Genomic DNA, 27,273 nt, shown 5'->3' with positions numbered 1-27,273 from the left:
CTGCATTTGTTACAATGACACTATTGTTTATTTTTAAATTGGGTATTGTGATGCCTCCAGCAAGCATTGTTCTTTTTTTTTCTTTTTCTTTCTTTCTTTTTTTTTTGTTTTTTTTTTTTTGCTCAGAATTTTTTTGGTTATTCTGGGTATTTTGTGCTTCCATATGAATTTTAGGATTGTTTTTCTAATTCTGTGAATAATGTCATTGGTGTTTTGATGGGGATGGCATTGAATCTGTGGATTGCTTTTGGTAGCATGACAATTTTAACAATATTAATTCTCCAAATTCATGAACATGGGAGGTCTTTTCATTTTCTAGTGCCCTTTTCAATTTCTTCCTTCATACCTAATTCTCATTACAGGGGTCTTTCACCTCCTTGTATAGATTCATCGTAGGTTTTGATATTTTTGAGGCAACTATGAATGAGTTTCTTCCCTTGATTTCTTTCTCAGTAAATTTGTTGTTATTACATAGGACAATTACTGATTTTACATGCTGATTTATCTATCTTGCTACTTTGCTGAATTTATCAGTTCTAAGAGGATTTTCCATACTCCGGGGTTTTCTAGGCCTTTAATCATATCATCTGCACACAAGGATAATTTGGTTTCCTGCATTCCTATCTGTATGCCTTGCATTTCTTTCTGTTGCCTGATTCTGGCCCAAATTTCTAGTACTATGTCGAATAAGATTTGTGAGAGTGGACACTACTGTCTTGTTCCAGATTTTAGTGGAAATGCTTTCATTTTATTCCTATTCAGTATGCTATTGGCCAAGGGTTTGTCATATATATCCTTTATAATGTTGAGGAATCCTTCAGTAACTAATTTATGGTTTTTATCCTAAAGGAATGCTGACTTCTATCAAATCCCGGTCTTGACCCTGGTCACTCTTGTCTTCTACTCATCTCTGCATCGCACTTTTCTTCCATTATAAGGTTCCATTTACGTTTGTCACTACTTAGCAGGAAAGCAATGACCACGTACTATGTTTCAGAGAAAAGTGACCATTTGATCTTCCCAGTTCTTTACTCTCTGCCTTTTTATTCCTTCCTGACATGGTCCTGCAAACAAAGGGAAAAATACAGTGCAGTACGATACACTGACCTACTTAAAACACAGACACAAAAGACTCTCATAGCTGTCTTATTAGTATGCTTGAAATTTCCCTCTTCCATTTATTTAAATAACCTCCTTTACAAACAGCACACACAAGATTATTTTGCAGTAGATAAAGATAGCTTTCTTTTAAAGTGATTATACCTCTTTGCAGAAAGTAATATTTAGAAACATTCAAGATTTTTCTAATGAGAATACTGACATTGCTCATTGTTGATTCAGATGCTTGAAGCAGGAGTTATTTATTTAATACCTAGCTTATCTGGCATTAATTAATTTATTAGTTTATTACGCATTCAATTGAAATTTGTTATTTAGTTTCATATGTCAGGGATTGTGGAGAATAAAGCACAGAACTTATTTTGATTTGTTTATGTCCCTTGAGAAGCTCTTAAAATGCCTTAGAGATATCACTTTTAAGATAGAAAATATTCGCATATAATCTGATGAGGCTCATATGGGATATCTAGGTTTTTCAGGGCTGCTTTTTCTGGTACTTTATCATCACAGGCTACTTTATCAATGGTGTTAAGCATCTTCTGTAGTCTCTGCTTTTATTATAAAACATTTGTTTTCTGTGGTTCAGTGCTAATATTGGTATCTAAGACCCTATGTAGTCTTCTCAGGCAGGCAGCAATAGCAGTATCCAGGGAGGAGAGTCTGGGTAACAGATCAAGTGGGGAGAGGGAGAGGCACAAAATAATAGCTAGTGTATTTCAGAGATGCATTTCCAGATCCAAAGGTCATGGTCAGTGAGTAATACATAATTTCTTAATCCTAATTTTGGAGTCAAAGTGTGCCTAATTAGAGAAAAAAAAGGAAAAAAAAAAACATAAGTAGCAGATTTAACAGCAGAAGAAATGAGTCAACAAGAATCAGAGTTAGTTTTCAGTGACCCTGTCACTTCAAAAGTTTATCACATTGTTGCACCCCTCTCACACAGGTATTTTTAAGAAGCTACTGTGCTTTCAATTAGGTGACACGATTTCTGAGCAGATGAGTGCATATGTACAGTAGCCACAACATGCCTACATAGGCCCATGTAAATCTTTGCATGATATGTCTTCAGACTTGATCTGCCGAGGAATTCCTGAGTAAACCAAGTAAAAGGACAAGTTGCTTTAATTTTCATGATTGCAGCCTCCTTTGGCAGAAGAAAATCTCTGCTGTTTGTCTTAGACTCAGGCTCCAGAGTCTTCCTTAGATGCTCTTTAGCTTCTAATTTACTTCAGTTGATGAACTTCTCTTCTGCCTTGTTTGTTGATCTTTTACTGACTTTATGAGGCCACCTGTCTCAATCATGACCTAGATCACCCTGTTCTTAAGCCCTCTGTGAGCCACACATCCTCTGGACCACTGCCTGTCTGACTTTGCCTTCTTCTCAAGATAAATGAGCCTGATCCACTTTATCTACTTAAAACACCTTTCTTTGCAACAGACAGAAGGGAACTTAGCTCTACTATAAACTGATGTGCATGGGTTAATTTTGAAGTCATTTTTTTTCCTTTTCTGTTCAGAGTGTAACTTCATTTCCTTCCAGAGTCATAGTTCAAAGTCTGACTAGGATAATAATTTTACCTTAGTCTGTTGATGGTAGGATCAATAGAGCATGCATCAAACAATTGCTGCTATTTCTACTGTCTTCCACACTATTTTCTACGTTGCTGTTACATGATCCTAAACAAATGGAAAGCTTTCACATTGCAATTTAACTACTCTAATGTGGCCGAGGGAAGAAATATGTCACATTCAGAATGTGTTTCTTTATATTTGTTACTGTCTTCAGTTTCCCTAATGCTAATTAGAGCTCATGTCTCGGATAATATTGAGGTGTTCTCTGGATACAGATTATTAGACAAGGGTGTGTACCTGGAAGTAAAAGTTGGAATCTAAGAGAAATAAACAAAGAAAAATTTGAAACTTGGCCAGGTACAGTGGCATGTACCTGTGATTCCAGTTATTCAGGAGACTGAGGCAGGAGGATCATAAGTTGAAGACCAGCCTGGACAATTTAGTGAGACCCTGTCTTAAAACAGAGTAAAATGGATCTTCGGTGTCACGTAAACAAAATTTAAATCTTGTTAATATAGGAAAAAAATGAATAAGACTATAAGGACCAAGTATTCTTGAAAAACAAGGAAGTATGAGTTGTGGAGAAGGAGTCGTCATTATCTTATGAGGTCAATGTGAGAAAATTTAATAAAAATGCAAAGTCTTCACAAAGTTTTAAACAAAGGCAGAGGAACTGCTGGATAGTGAGGAGCATAAAAAAGGACACATGATATTTTGACCTTTTCTATAATTCAAATACTGTCCAGAGTCATGTATTCTTTAATTGCTCAGCAGACAATGTACCAGAAAGTATTGTTTTGGCATATATTACTATTTTAAAAAATGTCCCAATATTTACAAAATAAAAGGTTTTGCTAGATCATGTGGTAACATGAGTAAACAGTCAACAGCCTACAATATTTCAAAAATGAACTTAAATATATGTTTTTTTTTTCCAGTGTGGGGGGGGAATGGGTCTTACATTAGTATTGAAGGTGAATCAGGACTCAGGCAGAGCTGGGCACCAGATGATCACCTACTCTGTGAATTTTGCTATAGTCTGATGTGATTACAAAAGCCTTGCTAGTTTTCTGAGTGGTTTGCACATGGCTTGGCTAGAACAAGGGATGGAGCTATAGGTTTTTTTTTTTAAAAATAAATGGATTTTACCTTTGTCAAGCTGGTATTTTTCCTTTGAAATCTCATGAAAAATAACATCAATTCTAGCAAGAAGTGTTCCCAAACTGAACATCATACCCCTGAAGACTGCTGTTGTGAGGTCATGGTGGCTTAAAAGGTATCAAGGAGGATTTGATAGAGCTTATTGAAGGATTTAAGGAATTTAGAAATGTTCCAAAATGGTGTGAAACTTATAACACAGATATTGATACTTGGGAATGACTATGTTGTCAATAGACGAAGGTTATGTCAAAGGATAAAACTGTGGTCAGCAGAATTTAGATTGATCCCCTCAGTACTAGAGATTTTTCCACATGGACAGGTACAGGGGGTTTACATTTAGCTACACTATTGTGGATATTGACCTTTTTTTTTATTGGGTATGCCTGAAATCGTCCTTATTCTCTTTGTCTTTCATAGAGACTCAAATTTCTTGCTTTGTTCTTCCAATCTATTTTCCTTTTTCTTACCATTGCTGGGCTGTTGAGGTCCTGTGTTCACTTTTCTTCTTACGGAGAAGGAAAGTGTGACTTCAAAGTGTTCCTAAACGGACAGTTAGGAGCTGAGTTGATAGGTCCCCGATTGAGGAACAAGGAGATAATTTTAATAATGAATTGCCATAAGACCACTTGAGCGTCCACCATTACCACATGGGAGCTCTCCCGTCACATAGGGAAACTTGCATGTATTTGCTGATGCGAAGGAAGAAGTGTGGGTTTTGTGATTGAGATCAATCATATTGTTCTCAAGTTGCTGTGCAGTCATGCCAAATGTCCATTATTGCCTCCCTTCCAGGAAATGGCTGATGGGGGTAGGTTTGGTATGGATATGGTGAACAGAATACTAAGGTGGGAAATGGGATCTTTGGAATAAACCTAGCCAAACAGAGCTGGACCTTTTAAGAGACTTCAATGTGGAGTGTGCCAAAGGGTCCTGCTAGAGCCCTCTGGAAGCTTTTTCTCTCTATATTCTAAACAAAACGTCATTATCTGTTCCTCCCAATTAAGTTTTGGGTCTCTGTGGGTTATATAAAACCCATCATGACAGTAGAGGAATCCCTAGAGGGGGCAAGTTTCTTTTCTTTCTTTTTTAAATCAAGCACATCCATTCAAGTCTTTATGTTTCCAAGTTTTATAGCCATAACATGATGTCATTTTCATATAAAGAAATCTTCGGAGCAGTTTTTATTTAAAGTTTTATATTTATTTCTATGAAAAATCTATTTCAGTGCCTACAGGCTCTGCTTTTGGCACAAAAGTTTTGCTGTGCTGTTCAATCGAAATCAAGTGATATTTCTCCACCTGCTGTCTTCGGCTGTGGAGCCTCAGAAGCTGCTGCTGTGGTTTGCCTTCTTGCTGGTGTAAGTGCCAGTCCCTCAGGAAGGGCCCCAGAGGAAAGCTCATGTACTCAGCAAGCAGTGGAGATTCTCTCAGAAAGACCAAAAAAAAAAAAAAAAATATATATATATATATATATATATATATATATATATATATATATATATATATAAATTCCAGTGACCTTTTTAACTCATGAAAATAAAAGTGCTAAATATTCTAAGTTCACAGGGCCTAGGGAGGAAATAAGGGACATAAGTGGAATATAGAGAGTAAAAGACTTTGTATCAAATTCCGAGGAAGGCAATGTGTATCTCAAAGGTGAAATTTTCCCTTGATTTCCAGTTTAAAACAGGTGGGGAAGAAGACTATGGTGTTTATTGTTCCAGGAAAATGAGTTTTGTTCTCAATGTAATAAAAGAGAATATATGGGTTCATTTTATTCGGTAGATGAACTTAAATTTTTGATTGAATTTTCTGGTGAGAGTTTCTGTATCAGGAGAGATAAAACTCACTCAGGAGGCATATCTTAAAAACACTTGAGATAGCTCCTTCTGTCCTGCCTGGAGAGAAAGGAAAAGCAGAGGCTTCCCTGGGTGCCTGTGGACTTTGGCTCAGAGCTGCTTTCTCTCCACACTCCACATATGCTGGAATTAAAGTTTCTGGAAATGGAAAAAATTTAGAGAGAGTGCTTGGGAAATGCCTGCAGGACGTGCCAGGAAGCAGAACATGCTGCTGTTGGAGAGCCTTTACTCACGAGGAGAGTTCCAGGGTCCACGTTGTCTTTCCTGTCTGACATTCACACTGTTTTGGACACTGGTCTGCAGAAGGCCCACATCTCAGGCTGTCACTCACAGTGAGTCAGAATTAGTACAGAAATAGCAAACTCATAAAAATTAGCAATTCTTAGTTGGGTCTCCTGAATGAGATTGGCGCATGATATTGAAATCTCACATTTTGACTAAGTTACTGACTGCCTTGCTCAACTCATGAGATATCAACCTAGTATAGAGGATGTTCAAGCAAATGTCCATCTTATTACTAGCTCGAATTCATTATGTCATCACTTACCTCAGTGAGTTTGGTGGGTGGTGTATCAGCCTTGATCAGTCATTTTGCTTATCTTAACCAAAAAAGGATTGAATTCCCTAGTCTTTGACCCTGATGTGGCAGACCCATATCTTGATCTTTGATCTTTGAGGCTTATTACTCTAATTTTCAGAGATGAGAGGTGACATGGAGAAGAAATATAAATGAGATTATTGATCACACTCTCTCCATTTACATTTCACTTATTTATTTCATTAGATAAGTGCAGAGTGCTGTGTACCATAGTTCTGTGGCCTTTATGATCATTTTTATCTTCAACCCACATAATAGAGGTTAATGGTAGTTTGGAACATGGGCCTCTGGTGCAAGATTGGGTAGGTTCCTTGGCCGTGTGACCTTCGGTAAGTCACTTACCCTCTTTGTCTCCATTTTCTTGTCTGTCAGGTAGTGATAACAGTCGTGCTTAGTACCAGGTCCTTCAGAGGATTATTTGGAGTTAATAGATGTAAAACACTTGGAACAGGACCTGGCATGGGAAAAGCCCTCTTTATGAATATTAAATAAGATCCCATCTTTCTAAGGCATAAAATGCCCATGTATGGGGTGAGTTCCACTGAGAGCTAGTCAGTATTTAAGTTGTTCCAATAGGGAATTATTTTTTCTTGGTAGAGAAATCAATGGTTTTATGAACATGAGAGAAATTATAATTTAAATTTCCACCTTAATCTGTGATTAAAATAAAGAGCATATAAAATGTGAGAAAATACTTTGTAAGTTGAAAAGAGCTATAGAACCAATGGCAATAATTATGTTGTAATGATTTTTAGCTATCAATGGCAAGATGACATTACGAAGTACTAACACAGTGGCCCATAACTTTCTTTTGTTTGCCTTATTGCTCCCCGCCCCTCACCCATCTACACACACACACACACACACACACACACTACCTGAACTTGATTTCTACCACTGCTGGAGCCAAAGGTAGCATGGAAGTATTGCAAGAAGAAACAAAGGCCCTTTTTCTCTCCAAGTTCAAGGTCCTGGCCTAAATAGTATGCTTGGATAAATACTATTGAGATAGGAAGAAAGTTGGAGAGGATGCCAATGTGTGCATTGCCAATGGGAGTCTGCAAAGAGAGCTCTGCATCTGGGCATCTGGATCTGGGTCTCTGGGGGTCTCAGATATGCCAGTGTGTGTGTTCAGGGAAGGACAGTGTCTATTTGCAGTGTATCTTGGTTGGGGCTCTGCTTTAACTGTGTCACCAGTGAACTCAAGGTGGCTAAAAGGGGACAACAAGGGAAGATGGACCTTGAGATCTCTTTACCAGAGTCCCTGCAACTTCATAAAGTGAGTGAGAGAGCAAAGAAAGGAGGGTGGGAGGGAGAGAGGTGGGGGGGGGAGAGAGAGAAAGAGAGAGAGAGAGAGAGAGAGAGAGAGAGAGAGAGAGAGAGAGAGAGGCTGCAACAGTGAACACAGTGGGGTGCAGGCTGACCAAGAGCCTGAAGTCTCCCCTGATGTCAGAATGCTAGTACATAATAGAAAAGAGAAAGGGCCCTCAGAGAAAGAGGTAAGGGAATGAACCATGTACAGATTCACGTAGAATCGACTGAAACAATTGTAAATCGACTGAAATTCTCCTCAACTAGCAAGATAAAGCTTTCTTCAACTGACTGTAAGGGCAACTTGAGATAGAAACTACATCTAACCTAAACAACACAAAACAAACACATTACAGGTTCACACGTCTGAGCTTTGTGGATTGAGAACACACACACACTTACACACACTCACACATACACACATACCCACATCCCCTCCCTCTACTTATGAAATACCAGTAGCATCCCTAACTCCAGTGTGACAACTAAAGTTATGTCTAAACGTTAATAGGTGTTCCCTGGGGGGCACAATCACTTAGAATCGAACCACTGTTCTAGAGTACACATTTCTACTACATAAAAGTCTCCTTGACTGTTAATACCTACTAAGGAAGGTGGGAGACAAGGGATGCACTGAAGGATGTGAGAAAAATTGAAAATGGTGAGCAAGTAAATTTTGGAGGATTGGCTTTTAGAATTTTTTTTTGGGGGGGGTTTACTTTACTAGGGATTAAACTCGGGGGCACTCAAACACTGAGCCACATCTCCAGAGATAGGTCTCACTGAATTGCTTAGCACCTGGCCATTGCTGAGGCTGGCTTTGAACTTGCAATCCTCCTGCCTCAGCCTTCCGAGCCACTGGGATTACAGGTGTGGGCCACAGCACTCCACTTAGAATTTTTATTTACATTTTCTTTTAGAATCAAATTTCATTGACATTAGTAAATGTCATTGAAATTCAACACTTTGTTCTGGAAAACTGCTATTGAATATGTTCTGAATGGAGCTCTCTATTTGATCAAAACTATTGCCTTTTATCCTTCTGTATGCATCTTAATTCTAAAGCACTTAGTCCCATTTGGACTTTCTTGGCTCACTTTTGGACTTTCTCCAAAGTTTGTATGTTCCGGTAAAGTCAGGGGATACAGATTAAAGTAAAGAAAAGGTTGAAGAAGACTGAGGAGATCAGAAGAATTCTAAAGTATAGTTAGATATTGGAAAATTTTATGAATAAATGTGACAGAGAAGTAAGGGCTTTGCAAAGAAGAAGAAAACATCAATTATATTTCATCTTGAATTTAATCAAGATGTAATAGTACAATATAGGAAAGAAATAATCTACAAAATACTATAAAATTCATATGAACAAATAGATGTTAAGCTAGAGAGAAATGATCTCTCTGCCGTCACACTTACTTGCTATCCTGATTTTACCCTTAAGCAGAGTTTTATTTACATCTTGCAGTGAATGAATCACATAAATTTTTCATTCTCAGGGAAACTGAGCCTTGCAATAGATGCACTTCCTCTATCCCCTGAAACTTGACTCATCTGTTCCAAGGCTTATTTGCAGTGTACTGTGGCATTATTTTATGTGGTCACAGCCACAAACCTTCTATTGTTCTGATAATTTGGATGATTTATAGGTTTGTATATGAAAAGCTTGGTGGCATCATCATGTTACCTGATTCCCAAACTTATCCTTCCCCTCTGAGTTAGGATTTGTGCCTATGATTAATTCAACAACTTGAACTGCAAAATGTTTGCCCTATAATGAGTTCCCCAATGATATACAAACCCCATCTTTCAGGTCAAATGAAAATTGGTATGTTTACCTTCACCAGAGAGCTAATGTAATAACAGGATTCAGTCCTTGGTTACATCAGGGTAACTGATCAAGTCCCCAAAGTGCATGCTAAAATCACAACGGACTTGGCAGCTGGCTCCTTTCAGGTGAAAAATGGGAAAGTGATTTTGGTCTTTTTATTATCCACCCTGTGCTGTCACCTGTCTCACCTTGGAGCAATTTTCTGGGCTGGGGACTTCACTTGTTTAGCATTTCATATATCATGACTTATTTAAGCATTCAGTACCTAAGATCTGCTACACTGGTCAAACATGTATGGGGCAGGAATCCTTCAGCACTTCTTAACTGTTTAAGTATTCTAGAGCTGCAGCACTAAGCCTTTTTTTTTTTCCTTCCATGTTCTCTTTTTTTCTTAAAAAACAAACAAACAAACAAAATAACTTTAGCTTGGGTTAGCTGAGGTCATTTACCTTCCAGATGTGTCTCCAACAGTGTATTAGAAAGCATTTCTATTATTTCTCCTTGACATTATTATTGATGCGAGCTGTAGAGGCATTTTTTAGAAGTGATGCTGGGAAAGCATCTGGTTAAGTTAGCTAGGCTGGTTCAAGAGGTGATTCTAAGGCTCATTAACTCAGCACTCCTGTCATCCAATAATGGATACCCTAGAGTAACCGCTCAGGAGTGAACATTGTAGTTTCTTCTTCTCGCCTTTATGGAGAATGGCTTTAAAATCAACCCATGAGATGCTTCTTAAATAGTATCATTGTTTACCTGCTATTTGCATAATCCAGGATTTTTATAAATGCTTTGGGTACTGAGAAAATAAACTTGTTATGCATCTTATATCCATTACCAACCAAAACATTTTAAGGAAAAGCTTCACTGTACAACAGAATGACTCATTTCACTGAGGAATAGGCTGACATTTTAGAGACTTGTCATAAATAGTGCAGTGGCACTAAGTAAACTGAGTTTAATGATGAGTTTTACAAGGTAGTTTGTTTCTTCCTCTTCTTGGGCTCAATGACCTTTTCCCAAGAGAGGTATTTGTGGGAAATCTACATCTCTCTTTTATATTCTTTCAAATCTTTAGCTTACTGACTAGGAGCAGAGGAGATAAGGGGCAGGAAAAATAAATGAAAGAGAGAGAGGGAGGGGGAAAAAGAGAATAAGAGAGAAAGATAGCATGCTTTTTGCCAACTGGAAAAAAAATTCAAAAAAAACAAAACAAACAAACAAACAAAAAACAACCCAACAACAGCAATATCCAAAAGGCAACTTGATCTCCTTGGAGGGAAAAATTAGAATTTTTCTACTGAGGCAATAATTAGCCATACACTGGCGTAATGGGGAATCTTGAGTCTCCCTGCATACTCCATTGCTCCTCAGTAAATGATACCACCATCCACCCTGTTGCTCAGCCCAAACTCTCATGGTTTCCTTGGTTACTCTCTTCACTTATCTGTCCCTTCCTACTCTATCGCCTCTCACTCTCCCACTGGTCATTCTCTCTCCATCCCATTTCAAAGTCATATCCCTATTTTAGAGTGATAGTCTAGTCCTAGCCACCATGGTCTTTTACTTTGGCTGCCAAAAATGTGCCTCCTAACTGGTAGAGAACTGCTTTCTTCCTGCTTCTATTCTTGCTGCTTACAGCACACCCTCCAAGGTGCAGCTGGAGCCTCACTGTAAAACCAATTCTTATCTTGTTATTACCCAGTGTTAAATGGGGTAATGACTTCTCAAGCATTGAGAATAAAGACCTCAAGTGACTTTTGAGTATCAAAAAATCATTATATTACATTATGCGGGTATGTGTTGTATGTATGGTACATGTGTGTATACACACAAACCATATGTATATTTTAGATGCTTTTTGCATCTCATAGTGCACGATTAGTGGAACGTTCAATTACCTAGATTTTTTAGTTTTCCAGACATTTTTCCAGGAAATGGGATTTAATTAAAATATCTTGTCATGCTAATGAACAGAAATCTTAAGATGTTTCTTGTACTACAAGTTCCCCCTTTCCTGGTCTTAGTTTATAGGTATTGATTTATCTAGCCACTTGACTTTTCACTGGAATTTGGTGAGACCTGGCTGTGTGTCAAGTATTGAGCTAGAAGTTGAGACAAAAGAGATAACCCTGAACTACAGGGAGCCTGATTTCCAGGGTGGGTATAGCTACAAATAGCAAGTCATTCATAGCCAAGTTGATGTTAAAAATAACTGTAGTCATAACAAATTAGCTGACAGTTCACCTTTTTATTACTGAAATTATAGTATGATCTTTATATGCATTGTCTCATTGCACAGTCATTGTCACCTATATGGTAGGTACTATTCTTCTTCTTTCCATTTTTTTTCTTTTTGGTACTGGGATTTAATTCAGGATTCTTGACCACTGAGCTACATCCTCAGTTATATTTTATTTTATTTTTTGAGATAGTGTCTCACTAAGTTGATTAGGGCCTTGCTAAGTTGCCGAGACTGGCCATGAATTTACAATCCTCCTGCCTTAGCCTCCCAAATTGCTGGGTTTACAGGCATGTACCACCTTGCCCAGTTTCTTCCCATTTAAAAAATTGAGTTTAAGAAGTGTCTTGGCCAATGTACCACAGCTAGAAGTTGCCAGAGAATGATTTCTAGCTTGTTTCTTTAAATTCTAAAGCCTGGCTCTAAACTATCATGTTATTGCAAGTGGGAAATGGAAGCCACGAGAAGAAATTACAATGGCTTGCATCTCTGCTCCTCATAAAATTGCTGTAAAATTGTCTGTGTCACAATTGCCATTCAAAATAAAATAAGCAATTTCTTTAAAAAAGAAAAGACATAAAAAAAAGACTGATTGTTTTCTCAAGGAAATTTTCCTTGGAAAGATGGATTTTTTTTTTTAATCAATATGCATGGGTAGTGTCGCTCTGGTCATCATGGCGCTGAGAACAGGCATTCTTTAGTTGTCTGGTAAAGTAGGAATAAGCCAAGCGCTGTATCTGTGTCCCTTCCAGAATTCCTGTTGAAACCAAACCTTGATGCAACGGGACTAAGAAATGGAACCTTTAGGAATCAGAGGCTTTTAGGTGCCTCATGAAAGAGCCTGAGGGTCAAGTTCACCCCTTCCATCCTTTTGCCCTTTAGGTCTTCTGCCATGCCAGGACACAGGGTTCACAGCAAAAGTCGCAATCTTGAAGCATATTTGCCATAAACTAAATCTGCTCATCCCTTGACTTAGACTTCCCAGATTCCAGAACTGTGAGAAGTAAATTTTTGTTGTTCACCATTTGACCCAACTATCCCGCTCCTCAGTTTATACCCAAAGGATTTAAAATCAGCATATTATAGTGACACAGCCACATCAATGTTTATAGCAGCTCAATTCACAATAGCTAAACTATGGAACCAACCTAGATGCCCTTCAACAGATGAATGGATAAAGAAAATGTGGTACATATACACAATGGAATATTACTCAGCCTTAAAGAAGAATGAAATTATGGCATTTGCAGGTAAATGGATGAATCTAGAGAATATCATGCTAAGTGACATAAGCCAATCCACAAAAAACAAAGTCCAAATGTTTTATCTGATAAGCAGATGCTGATTCATAGTGGGGTGGGGGGTAAGGAAGAATGAAGGAACTTCGAATTTTGCAGAGGGGAGTGAGGTGAGGGGTGGGGCTGTGGCCATGGGAAAGACAGTAGAATGAGACATACATTATTACCCTATACACATGTGTGATTACACTACTGGTGTGACTCAGCACCATGTACAGCCAGAGGAATGAGAAGTTATGCTCCATTTGTGTACAATGTGTCAAAATAAATTCTATCATGTATAACTAAGTAGAACTAATAAAAAAAGTTGTTGTTTATAAATTAGTCTGTGGCCTTTTGTTATGCAGCAAGAATAGCCTATGAAGGAAGCCTTTCGAGTTTTCACAAAATACAATATTGTATGGATTTCTCTTCAGCAAACAGTAAAAAAAAGTAGCAAAACAGGAAGTTTTGTTTTAAGTATTTCATAAAGGGAAATTTTATTGAATGAAATTAGAGTATCTTTAATGTAAGTCACTTTTTACTCCTAAGTAGAAAATGACAAATACCCATTCCAGGCATATTGTTTATGTGAGCAATTATAGACAAGTAACCTACTGTGGGATGAAAAAGCACATAATGCTCCTGAGTCTTGTAGAATACTGGCTGCTAGTCTATGGGATGCTTGAGAAGTTCCACTGGGTTTCTTTTTCTTTCTTTCTTTTGTACCAGGGATTGAACTCAGGGGTGCTGAGACCACTGTGCAACATTTCTGTCCACCCCCCCACCCCCCGCTTTTTTTTTTTTAATTCTGAGACAAGGTCTTGCTAAGTTGTTTTGGGCTTTGCTAAATTGCTGAGCTGGCCTTGAATTTGTGATCCTCCTGCCTTAGCCTCCCAAGTCACTGGGTTTATAGGCATGCACCCTCATACCCAGCTTACACTGGAGTTTCTAAAGGTCAATATTATTGACATTTGAGATGTCCTTTATCCTCAGAGCTATCCTGTGCATTGTAGGATGTTCATTAGCATCTTATTCTGTACAAACTATATGTGCCTTCCTGTCTAACTGCCCCCAACAGCTGTGAAAATTGCAAATATCTCTAGACTGTGAGGTTTGCTTACATACCCTGACTCATGGACTTGTTTCAGAGGTTCCTGTGGCTTCTCTTTCTGAAGCTCATATTGCATGCCCTGAACTAAGTGTTTAAGAGTAACCGAATTGCAAAAGTGAGAAAACTGCATTATATGTACATGATTTTTCTTATGATGACACATATCATAAATAGCCTCAATGTCACACAGAATAAGTTATAATTCTTTGCCATAAATATACCCTAAATGCCTATCATTTAAGCAGGAATATTTTTTTGGTTACAAAGATTTGCCTATGAAGACCGTAATACCAGTGCATACCTTACATTAATTTACATGTCGGTAAAGTAAAGCCTTGTTAATATGACATCATGTATTCAAGACAACATATGTCAAAGAAATCATTGTTTCTCAAGTGACCAGATGCCAAATAGTACCTTTGAAAAAATGCTGAAAAATCTATTTTCCTTTGGCTTTAATAAGTTTATGTGTCAATTTTGTAAGCTTTAGCATTATTTGTTAGCATTTTATATTAGTCTACTTTAGGCGTTTAATGTGATAGCCACTTCAGAACCCACTGAGTTTTAGCATCTGATGTGTCTTTGAAATGTCTTATTCATTAATTTGCCTCCTGAGAAGCCCTTTTATTTTCAGATGGTTTGGGAGATGATTGTGGGAGGTAAGGGAGATAATTGCTCCACGAAATCCTTGAGCATCCAGCAACACCAGAAAGGTCTTTTCACAATAATGTTGTGGAAAAGTACCACTGGTCATTTGTAACCTGATTTTTTAGATCTCACAAGAATTCCAAGTAGCATAGGAAGCAGTTTTAAAAGCTTGTGTAACTCCCCTTGACTTCATTTGCTACCTTTTTTATACATTCTTTTCCTCAAAATATTAAATAGGACTAATACTTCCATTCCTGTTATGGCTTGAATGTCTTTTCCAAAATACTTGTTGGAATTTGTCACTGTCAAAGTATTAAAAAATGGGACCTTTAAGAGATGATTGTCCTCATGAAGATATTAACAGTGGTATCACAGGAATGGGTTAGTTAAGGATGAAATGTATTTCTTATTAAATGGATGAGTTCAGACTTTATCTTCCATAATGTTATAGCACAGTGCAGAGGCCAGCTCATGCCCTTGGACTTCACAGACTTCAGGACTGCGAATTAAATACTTTTATTATTTATAAGTTGCTTATTCTATGACATTCTGTTATAGCAACGACAACTAATTACCACCAGGTAAAATTTTTTACTAAGTTCACTAATTGAATTCCTGAATTCTTTTTGCTCTACTCCTTGTCTTCCATTCCCAGTTTTTATTGACTTAAAATGGAGGGGGAACACTTAAATACAAATTGATCACCCATCTCAGATTCCAGATACTGCTTACTTTATTATTTTGAAAAATTAGCAAATGTCACTGTATGATCTCTTCAATGTTTCATGTTAGTAAATTTGCTAAGTGTATACCATATGTTGGGGTTGAGGGAATTTCAAAAGGAATTTTGTATGGTTTGCTCAAGGGCCTTGGTATTAGCTTTCTGACACTATGACAAAATACCTGAGATAACCAACTTAGGAAAGGTTTATTTTGACTTACGGTTTCAGTCCATGGTCACTTGGCTCCATTACTTTGGTGTGGCATTGTACTGTGGTGACTCACTATATCATGGCAGGAGTGTGTGGTAGAGGAGGTCTGCTCACAGCATGGAGATGGGGAAGCAAAGGGAGAGATAGAAAGGTTCTCCATTCCCAATATCACTTTCAAAGGGGGTGATCTAACTTCCTTCCACCAGGCTCCATCTCCTAAAGGTTATACCACCTCCCAAGAGCCCAGGCCTTTAACGCACAGGACTTTGGAAGACATTTCTGAAGGAAACCATAGCAGTCTTTCTGTATAGCTGTGGTAGAAAGGAAATAGAGAATTAAGTGGCTCAATCATTTCAGTCTTTAATAGTATTTTATTTAAAACATATTTTACTTAAAAATTTTACAGTATTTATTCAAAAATGTATCTGGTATGTATTTATGTATCAAAATATATACATAAATATATAAATAAAATATATTTACAAATAAAAATCTAACCTTTGGCTCCTGAAAAGATAAGTAGTATTTTCAGTGTGTCTGAATGTATGTGTTGGTATCATCCTCAGGATGTTAATGAAAACTTGGGGAAAACACCAAGGCATGAACCTGTGGAGTTGGGAAACAGGGTAGTTTTTTTTTTTTTTTTTTTTCCTTGCCAAAGAGCATAGACAATTTAGAAATCCTTACTTCTCACAAAAAAGCCTTCAGGGATAGCCAGAAAGGGCGAAGGCCTACAGAGAGAGAGCTCTCAGGTAAGGTGAATGAGTGAGCTGGGGAGGTTGTAGGAGGATGGGTCTAAGGTGAGAAGTGTTACCTCTAAAGGGGGCCGTTGCTATTGGTGTAGCCGGTTGTTGCCATAGGGATTCTGAGTGCACTCTTCCTTGATCGAACTTTTTAAGGGGAGATGGAGATTTGAATCATCCTTTTTTTTTTTTCTTTTGTAGAATTGGACAGGCTAAATTCTACTCCCTTCTAGCCCGAACGTTTCCTGCGAATGCTAGTTTGCAACCTCAACCCTTGGATTTTTCTTGTTGAAGATGTGGTAATCACAGAATTCTCTCATCTGGTGCCATCAGATTTAGTAGCAGGTCAGGTATTTTGAGAATCATTTAAAAATGGCAAATTATTAGAAATGATTGGTATTATGAAATTCTTAGAATACTTCATGGTAATGCAAATGCCACATATAATATGTTAACTTATAAATAAGTTCTTTCACCAATCTTTTTATGTTGTAAGGACTTTTCTCTGAGTTCGCTAAATTGAATTCCTGAATTCTTTTTTCTGTACTCATTGTCTTCCATTCCCAGTTTTTATTTACTTAAAATGGAGGGGGAACACTTCCCTGATAGGTATAGTGTAGAATTCTCCTAAATTTTTATGACTTTCTTTCAACTTTTACATTGCCTTATCCCCAAGTAAGATTGTGCGATTTTTAGTGACTTTTAACCAAAGAATTTAACTAAAGCATTCGAATGAGTTTTCTTGGTATCAATTCTCTTTTCATACTCCTGTTTCATCAGTTTACATAATATTTAATTAATGTAGATAATTAAAATATGAAATAAAACTAGCAAAGCAAGTTTGGGAATAAATAAAACTGACTCCTGGCAGTCATTCACTTTGACAGATGGCAGTGGAAGTACACAGGAATATAAAGATTAGCTTTTTCTAGTGACAAAATTCAACACATGTGGACAGTAATCAGTGAGTTTCATGGGAAGACTAAAGGGCATGGATTAATCCAGTCACTTAAGCGGTTAAGGTTCATTAGTGAATGACATGGTGTAGCGGCATGTTTTACATTACTGCGCTTTGGTATTGGCTTAATTCTATGAAACTTTTAGGAGAGTATAGCATCCGTTATGTTCAATGACTTCCAAAGTTAACTCCAGAGTCGGATGACAGAAGTTATTTTATATTTTTGCTGAATTTCCAGATGGAGGGAGGGTATTGATTCTAATCTTGTAGACAATTTATTGTATATGGATGAGGCTGTATTGAGTAGAACTAATTTTTGTACTAAGGGGACTAAAATATTTTAATATAATTTTGCTTTTTGCAAGTATGTAGAATTGGGCTTTGGAAAGAGAAACTACATGAATGTGTTGTAAGAGCAAGAGAAAAGAATGTTCCAAAATTCAAGTTGTTTCTCCAGGTTGGGGAAATATCTTGCTTTCTTATGCATAAGTTCCATTTCATTTTTTTTCTTAATTCTTCAATGGAACAATTATTTACATCCACAAAAATGGTTCATACTTAAATTAGAGTTTAGGTTTTATATAGCAGCTCATGTTCTTTGAAGGAATCTAAAAATATTATATGCACCTCTTTCTTCCATGTTCATTATTTTTAATCTATTGCTGATGATTGTTATTCTACCCACATTGAGCTGACTAAATTAAGTCTTAGAGGCATTGTTTAGGCTCACAGATACTATCTACATTTACCTTTTAAATAGCAAACATACTTAAAACTAAAAAATGACAAAAAATTGATGTTTAGCTATATAACCCATTGTTTTTAAAAATACTTGCAGCAAACTGACTTTTAAAAACTGATTTAGCAATTGCCAATAGTAAGAATAAGTAGTTAAAGTAGATATTTTAATGCTCATTTATCAGCAAACATTTACAAAATATCCATTATGTTAGGTATCTGTCCTAAGGGAATCTCCAGTGTTTCAGAGAATGGTCTATAAATCTATAGAAGTTTAGCTTGCAGTTTCTTGGACTCTGCCTCATATCTGTGTAGTTGAATCTTTAACTGGGGAGTCTCTGTTCTGCATGTTTATCAAGCCCTGATGGATTTTTTACATAGAGTGATATTGAGAACCAGTACTCTTGACATTTGCGTTCCACAGAGAGATTGTCTCCTCCCAACCAAAAGCCCTAAATCGGGTTAAAAATTTGTTTGAAGGTGAGTAACCTTTTTCTTAGAGTTCTCATTGAAATTTTTGCTGCCTCAAGCATTCTGCCTTGTTGGACTCTGGAAATTTGTTCTAGTCAGACTGAGAAATGACTAATGATCAAATAGAATAGACCTGGAAGACTGGTAAATGTGTGATGACATGGAGTTTCATAAAGGAAATTCAGTGCAGGATGTCACCATGGTTGAGCAAAGGAGACAGGATCCCTCAGTACAGGAATGCAATGAAGCAGAATCCACAGATAGCTGTTTCTGATATACCTCTTGTGGAGCATGGAGGATCCTAAACAAACAGACATTGCTTATAGCCAGTAAGAGGTCAGAAACCTGCAAATAAATCCTATTTCTGGATATCATGGTAGGAGCAGTATTACAATATGGCCTATCTTGACTCTTAAGATCTGATCAATTCTTGAGTTTGTAGTTCATTATCCATGTCCATACACGGGGCATCTAAAAACTGAGCTTTATTGGTGGTTCATTGTAAAGAAGTTGTGGGCTGTGTAAGAGCTACCAAAGAAACAACAGCACAAAAGGATCTTCTTGTTCTATTTATTGTATTTTGCTTCAGAAAGAGACTCATTATCTTTTACACAGATAAGTGCCATTCTGGAATTGGTTAAAGTCAATTAAAGCATTTCAGGTATCTGATCTTTAAAGAGAATAGTGATTCTTCATTTCCTTATTTGATGAATACATAATAGAGACTTGTGACTCAAAATTTTACTTGCTCTGGTAGTCAGGAAGCATTAGAAGATACAATATTCTAATTCATAACCTGTGTTCTCTTTCAAGGACACATATAGTTCTTTTTTCATCAAATCACATTTTTCTCCTATTCCCCTCTTGAAATGGACATAAGCAACCTTTTAAAATTGAAGACCACACAACTAATAGGTAGCCTTACAGGTAAATATTGTAGTATGTGCTAGATATTGAGAGAGGTTATACAGAATCATGCGAGGGAGATCTTAAAAACATGGAAGGGTGAATGCTGTTTTTCTGAAATGCTGTCAAAGTAATTCTCTTTGAAAGAAGAACAAAGAACACTAGTTTCTTAAAGCTGTTCAAGTTATCTCATTTGGATAACTGTCCTCACTGGACAGCTGTTAAAGACACTGAGCTAGTCCCATTGACTTCAGCCTTGTCCTGGGACTCCTTCCTAATGTCTTTATATTTTCTGCTCTTCTTCACTTAAGTGTGCAAATAATAATGGGGATTGTACATTTCCTAGTTTTGAGAACTGGCATTTCATTTTTTTCAAAAGTAAATAAATAGAATTTGCATTATTTTATGTAATCCAAAGATTTATCAATCACCAGGAATTTATGATCCCTCTAAAGCTCTTACTTTTGTGGCTTAGGTTAAACCTAATTGATCCTAGTATTTGTTTTGTGATCATTATTGTTTTATATACTCATCATGTGTATGTATCATGAGGGGACATTTTGTGTTTCCTTGACATCTAAAGTATAAAAATATTTTGCAAATGTACCAAAACTCTTTTGAATTTGAATGTTAGCCCTTAATCCCGACTATGCTACTCTTATCTATTCATTTTATTTTTCCCCATGCTTCAATTAAAAATGTGTTTATTTCTATTAAATAGGCTTGAATGGACAGTATGTTCCTACTGATAAAATTAAGTTCCTTTTGGTTGAGTACAAATTTAGAGCAGGGAGCTAATACCTGTGCATCTTGAATGTTTGTGACAGTATAGAAAATCAGGAGGGTTAATTTCTATAAAAGAAATTTCTTAAGAGCAAATACTAATATTTCATAGAATCTATTCTCATGTTTTATATGACTAATACATTTCTGACTTCCAAAATATTTTACTCATATTTTTTAATAATGACAGTCCAAGATTTTACCTCAATCTATAGCAAAGTAATACTCTGAAGAAAAAGAGGCTAGTATTAGATGGTTATTTTGGTTGTAAGTTATAAGAGACTTGTTAAAAATATCTAAAAAATTAAGTAAAGTTAGTAATTTTAACAATAAAATAAATAATTTCAAGTTTATTTTTTTCATATTGGAAATTTGCTCATGAAAAAATTACATTAATTTTTGACAACACTTTGCTTTTTATACTACCAATTACCATATATATATTTCATATTAATATTTAAATATATATTTCTTATTAATTTTAAAGTTTGACATTATATAAACTTCCTTAATCTGATGAAGAATACCTGCAGAACTCCTCCAGTTAATATATAAGGGTAAGAAATGGACTCTTTCCCTCTAATATTAGTAAAATGCAAACCTTTCCCCTCTTACCATTCCACTCCAATTCAGCATTGAACTAGAAGTACTAACTATGCAATAGGACAGGATAAGGAAATAAAAGGTATATAGATTTGGAAAGGAGAATTAAAACTGTCTTTGCAGATAACAGACTATGTAGCAAATACCAAAGAATCAACAAAAAAGTTGACTGAACTAAGAAGCAATTATAGTTCGTTATATTAATACGAAAGAAAAGTAATTAGTTAATTAAACAATCTGTGATTGCATTAACCGATGCAAAGTTAATCAATTGCTTTCTAAAATAATATCAATGAACAATTGGAATGTGAAGTGACAGTGTCCTATTTATAATACCTCCCTCCCAGATACTTAATTATAAAGTCTAAAAAATAATTTACAGAATTTGTATGTGGAGAACTATGTGAAGGAAATGGAGAACTATGTGAAGGAAATAAAGACTATCTAAAACATTGAAGGATATTCTATGTTTATGAATTGGAAGACTCAATACTGTTAAGTTTATATAGAGACATAAGAGGCCCCAAATAATAAATACAAAGTGATGGAAGAAGGAGAAAAACTTATAAATAGATTTATACAGATATAGCCAATATTCCATTATCCTTGGCAGAAAGGCAAAAGAATTCAATGGGCAAAGGATGGTATTTTGATAAATGATGTTGGAATAATTGGAATTATGTCTGTAAAAGTTAAATAGTAATCCCAACATTTTGTACAATTATAATGAACCAAAAATACAAAAAAATTAAATACAGACACAGACAACCTAAAAAGGATTATAGACCCAAGTGAAAAATGCAAAACAATAAGTGGTCTGAAAGAAAACATAAGAGAAAATCTAAGTAACCTTATTAACATAAGAGAATACAACTAGCCTTGGAGACAAGGTTTTATTTATTTATTTATTTATTTAATTTTTTTTACAGAGAGAGAGAAAGAATTTTTTAATATTTATTTTTCAGTTTTCAGTGGACACAACATCTTTATTTTATTTTATGTGGTGCTGTGGATCCAACCCAGTGCCCCGCGCATACCAGAGGAGCACGCTACCGCTTGAGCCACATCCCCAGCCCACAAGTTTTTAGATACAATATGAAAAACACAATCAATTATGAGAGAAAAAAATTAGTATTTTTACTAAAATTAAAAATCACTGAGAATGATACTCTAAAGATAATAAAAAGTGAAGCCACAGACATTGAGAAAATATTTTCAGAACAGGTCTGATAAGGAGAAAAAAAGGGCAAATAAACAATATATATATAAATTGTTATATATATATATATATATATATATATATATATATATATATATATATATAAAAGAAGTAAGAGTCAAACCAGGCAGTATCAGAAGTCATCAAGGTTGCTAAACAACAGGACCTCTCATTACCTGCTGGTGGGAATACAAAATGGACTAGTCATTTAGCAGACAACTTTTTAGTTTCTTTTTTAAAAAATGTAATTGACACAAAATTGTATATGTTTATGAGGTAAAGTATCTTAATTTGATACATGTATACAATGTATAATGACAAAATCAGGGTAATTACATTTTTTATCTCCTTAAACATTTATCATTCCTTATTGTTGAGAGCCTTTATACTCTGTTCTAGTTCTTTATAACATATATAATAAATTCTTGTAGACTTTAGTCCCTTTTCTGTGATGTAGGATACTAGGACTTATTCTTCCTATATAGCTGTACTTGGGTACACACTATCCAACCTCTTTCTTTCCCCCTCACCCTATCCTTCCTACCCTCTAGTGACCACTATTCTACTCTCTGCTTTTATGAGGTCAACCTTTTAGCTTCCACATATGAGTATGAAAATGAGGAATCTGTCTTTCTGCACTTGGCTTATTTCATTTAACATAATATTCTCTAGTTCCTTCTAAATTGTGACAAATGACAGATAGAATTTTGTTGTTTTTATAGCTGAATAGTATTCCATTGCATCTACGCACCACATTTTCTTTATCCATGTATCCATTGATGGACATTTCTTGGCCATTGTGAGTTCTTGTGCAAGAAACATGAGCATACAGGTAACTCTTTGATAAACTAATTTCCTTAGGATTTATACCTAGTAATGGATAACTGGGTCATATGGCAGTTCTACCTTTAGTTTTTTGAGAAGATGCTATTCTTTTTTTCATAATGGTTGTGCTAATTTACATACCCACTAAGCAATTGTTACATTTTCATCTTTTTGATTATAGCCATTCTGAGGTGAGATTATATCTCATTGTGATTTTGATTTATATTTTCCTAATGATTAATGATGGACATTTTTATATGCTCAATTGTTGTTTTTATATCTTCTTTTGAGTAATGTTGATTCAGATTATTCGCCCACTTTTGAATTGGATCTATTATTGTTGTTGAATTTTTGGGTCCTATATCATTTTTGAGTACTAAAACTTTGTTAGATCAATGGTTTACAAATATTTTATTCCATTCTGTAAGTCGTCTCTTAATTCTGTTGGTTGCTTGTTTTGCACAAGGTTCTTGGTTTGAAATAATTCAACTGGTCTGTTTTTGCTTTTGGGATATTATCCCAAACACAATTGCCTATACTATTGTTTTGAAATGTTTTCTTTATGTTTTGCTCTTGTAGCTTCATATTGCCAGGTCTGTCTTACATTTAGGCCTTTGACTCATTTTGAGCTGATTTTCTGTATGGAGGCGATAGCAGTCTAGTTTCATTTTTCTGCATATGGATATCCAGTATTTCAACCATTTATTATTCAATGTAGTACTGAAAGTCTTAGCCAAACCAAAACAATTAGGCAAGAGAAAGAAATAGAAGATATCTATCTATTTACCTACCTACCTTCCTACCTACCTATTTATCTATCTTCTCAAGCTTTTGTGGAAGATTAGTTGAAAATAAATGCCTGAATTTATTTCTAGATTTTTTATTCTGTCCATTGGTCTTTGTACTGAATTTTATGACAATAGTTTGCTGTTCTGTTTACTGTAGCTTTGTAATAGGTTTTAAAGTCAGGTAATGTGATGTTTCCACCTTTGTTCTTTTTGCTCAAGATTATTTTGGCTACTTGGAGTCTTTTGTGATTATATGAGAATTTTAGGAATTTTTTTCTGTTTATATGAATAATGTCATGATATTTTAATAGGGATTGCATACATTTGTAATTGTTTTGGGAAGTATGGATATTTTAGGACTGTTATTTCTTATAATACATGAAAACAATATATCTTTCCAATTATTTGTGTCCTTTTCAATTTGTTTAACCAGTGTTTTGTAATTTTTATTATAGAGATTCCTTGTCTAAATTGATTGTTAAGCATTTTATTTGTAGCGATTGTGAATAGGATTGCTTTCTTGGTTTATTTTTCATTAAGTCCTTTATTTCTGCATAAAAGTAACTGGTTTTCTATGTTCTTTTTGTATTCTGCAACTTTACTGAATTCAGTTATGATTTCTTTAATTTTTTTGTGGGAGCTTTAGGATTTTCTACATTAAAAACATTAAAAGTCATGTCATTGGCATGGTTATATGCAGGGATAACTTGATTTTCCTAATTTCTCATTTTGATGCCCTTTCTTTCTTTCTCTTACCTAATTGCTTTCACTTGGCTAAGATTTTTTCAGTACAATGTAGAATGAAAGTGATGAACATGGACATTCATGTCTAATGTCACATCTTATAGAAAACATTTTGAGCTCTTTTCCATTCAATATGATGTTGTTGTGGGTTTGTCACATACATCTTTTATTGTTTTCATGTGTGTTCCTCTATATGTAATTTGTTCAGTTGTTATCATGATGGACATATAATTTTATTAAATACTTTTATTGCATCCATTGTCCTTCATTCTGTTGATGTGATGTTTTATATTTATTAATTTATATATGTTGAATCATCTTTGCATTCCTGGGATAAATACCATTTAATCATGGTACATAATATTTTTGATGTACTTTTGGATTTGGTTTATTAGTGCTTTTTGAGAATTCTGCATTTGTATGCATCAGTGATATCGTTCTGGAAAATTATAGAGACAGCAAACAAAACTAAAATAACACAAAACAAACAAATCAAAACAAAGCAGTAGTTGCCAGAGGAAAGAGAAATGAATAGGTTTTTTTTTAAGGTGTTAAAGGTATTGTTTATTATTATGTAAAGGTGGATACATGACATTATGCATTTGTCAAAACTGCACAAAGCAAGGAGTGAGTCCTATAATAGATGAAGGTCTTTAGATAATAATAATGTATCAATATTGCCCTTCAGTTATAACCACTATCCCACACAAATGCATGAGGTGAATAAGAAGAGAAATTGTGAGGAGGGGAGAAGCTGGCTGCAGGGAGCATATTGGACCACTGTACTTTCTGCACATATTTTCTATAATCTTAAAATTGCTCTAAAAATGAAATCAATTAAGAAAAAAATACTTTCTATACCACTCATCCAGCATGAACATTTTTCAACATTGGAGGAAATTAGGGGAGAGGTTGATCAATGGGGTATGTCTAGCACATTGCTTTTCCTGAATTTGCAACTGTTTTGCTCTGCCATTAGGCCATCTGTGTTTGCTAATTGGTGCTCATGCAAGTAGGGCTCCTACTCTCCCTAGGAGGCTGGGAGACAGGGGTGCTATCTTTCTTGATGATTTGGTTTCACAAGCATAGCCCCCTCCAGTCTTTTAGAAAGATGCTCCGGGGTTATAAAACTAGCAAGAGGCTTTTAATAAGATTTATATCAAAAAGATAGAGAAAGAATTAGCCACTCCACATTTTCCAAAGTAAATGGTGTAAAAAAAGGGGAGGTCAGAACCTTGAGTCAGGAAGACGGTCCAGAGTTGAATCATGCTGAGGAGAATGTGAATGTTGTTTTGATTACGTTCATCTCTTACTCTTCTTGTGACTTATACGGGGAAGTGAAGTCCAATTTGTGAATCCCATTTTTCTATTTGCTAAGGTTCTGACCCTAATTTATAGATGTTCTTTTTCATTAGAGAGTCTCTCAACTTCAAGAAAAGGAATGCAGAAGGGTAAAAAGAGTAGGAACGGATTAAGTTCTATAGAATTCTTAATAAATCCTGAGAATTTTATGTTGCCACAGATCCCTAGTGTATAGTTTAAAACAAAATTAATCTATAAAAATTATAAGAAACTCCAGCTATATGATTTATCTTATTTATCATATAATTTGTGATTCAATGCTGTTTCCTTTTATTTGTATATTGAGTTCATTTTTTAAAATGTATTTTATGGTGTATATATTTAAGGTGTATAACATGATCTCTTGATACACATAGTGAAATGATAACTATAGTTTATATATAGCATTTTCCAAAGTACCTTTTTGGGATACATCTATTCCCTTAGCAAATATTCAGAATATAATACATCTTTATCTGCAGTCATCATGCTATACAGTAGACATCTACAATTTTTTATCCTATCTACATTCAATTTTGTATCACTTAATGTACTTATCCCCATTTCCAACACCTCTGGTAATCATCATTCTAACTCTGTTTCTACTTATTCGACATTAAACAATTTTCTAGATTCCACATGTAACTATTTTTCTTTTTGTGTCTGGCTTATTGCATTTAGCATAATGTCTTCTAGATTCATCCATGTTTTTACAAATGGCAGTATCTCTGCTTTTTAAAGGCTGATATATATCTCACAATTTCTTTACTCATCTGTCAATGGATACTTCAATTGTATTCATATCTTGGCAATTGTGAATATTGCTATAATGAACATGGAAATGAGGCTGTGTAGTGCTGATTTGATTTACTCCCGGCAGGGGGAGGTGTGGGTCATATGATACTTATATTTTTAATTTTGTGAGGACCCCACAGTGTTTTCCATAATGTTTACACCCATTTACATTCTTACCAATAGAGTACAAAGGTTCCCTTTCCTCCACACCCTCATCAATACTTGTGGCTCTTATGTTGTTGTTAATAGCCATCACAGCAGATGTGAGGTGTATCTTACTGTGGTTTTGATGTGCATTTCCCTATTTCTAAAATATTAACTTTCAAATTATTACAAAAATATGATGTTGCACCCTCTTGGTAACTGGATCTTCAAGGTTTACTGCTTATTTGGGTAATCCGCACTCAAAAGCATTACTTACTTAAAAAAATTTTATTTATTTATTAATTTTTAGGTAACATTGGATCATCATATTAAATTCTATATTTTGTCTCTTACTCTTTGTAACAAAATGACTGATAACCATGTTACCTCTTTTTTTTCCCCTGACAGAAGATTTAGCATTTGAAGAATGGGTGTATTTCTACCCTACTTTTCTTATCTCTTCTTGGATTACATACAAAAAGCATTATCATTCAAATGTTCTTTTAATCACCCAGTTCATAACATTACCAGCAATCAGAACAGATTTGTAATTTGTGA

Source organism: Marmota monax, unplaced genomic scaffold (assembly GCF_021218885.2).
Source record: "Marmota monax isolate L192 unplaced genomic scaffold, Marmota_monax_Labrador192_F-V1.1 WCK01_AAM20220418_F8-fsc00040, whole genome shotgun sequence".
In the NCBI taxonomy this organism is placed as follows: Eukaryota; Metazoa; Chordata; class Mammalia; order Rodentia; family Sciuridae; genus Marmota; species Marmota monax.
The sequence above is the reverse complement of the archived record's forward strand: the minus strand, read 5'-3'. Positions refer to the sequence as shown.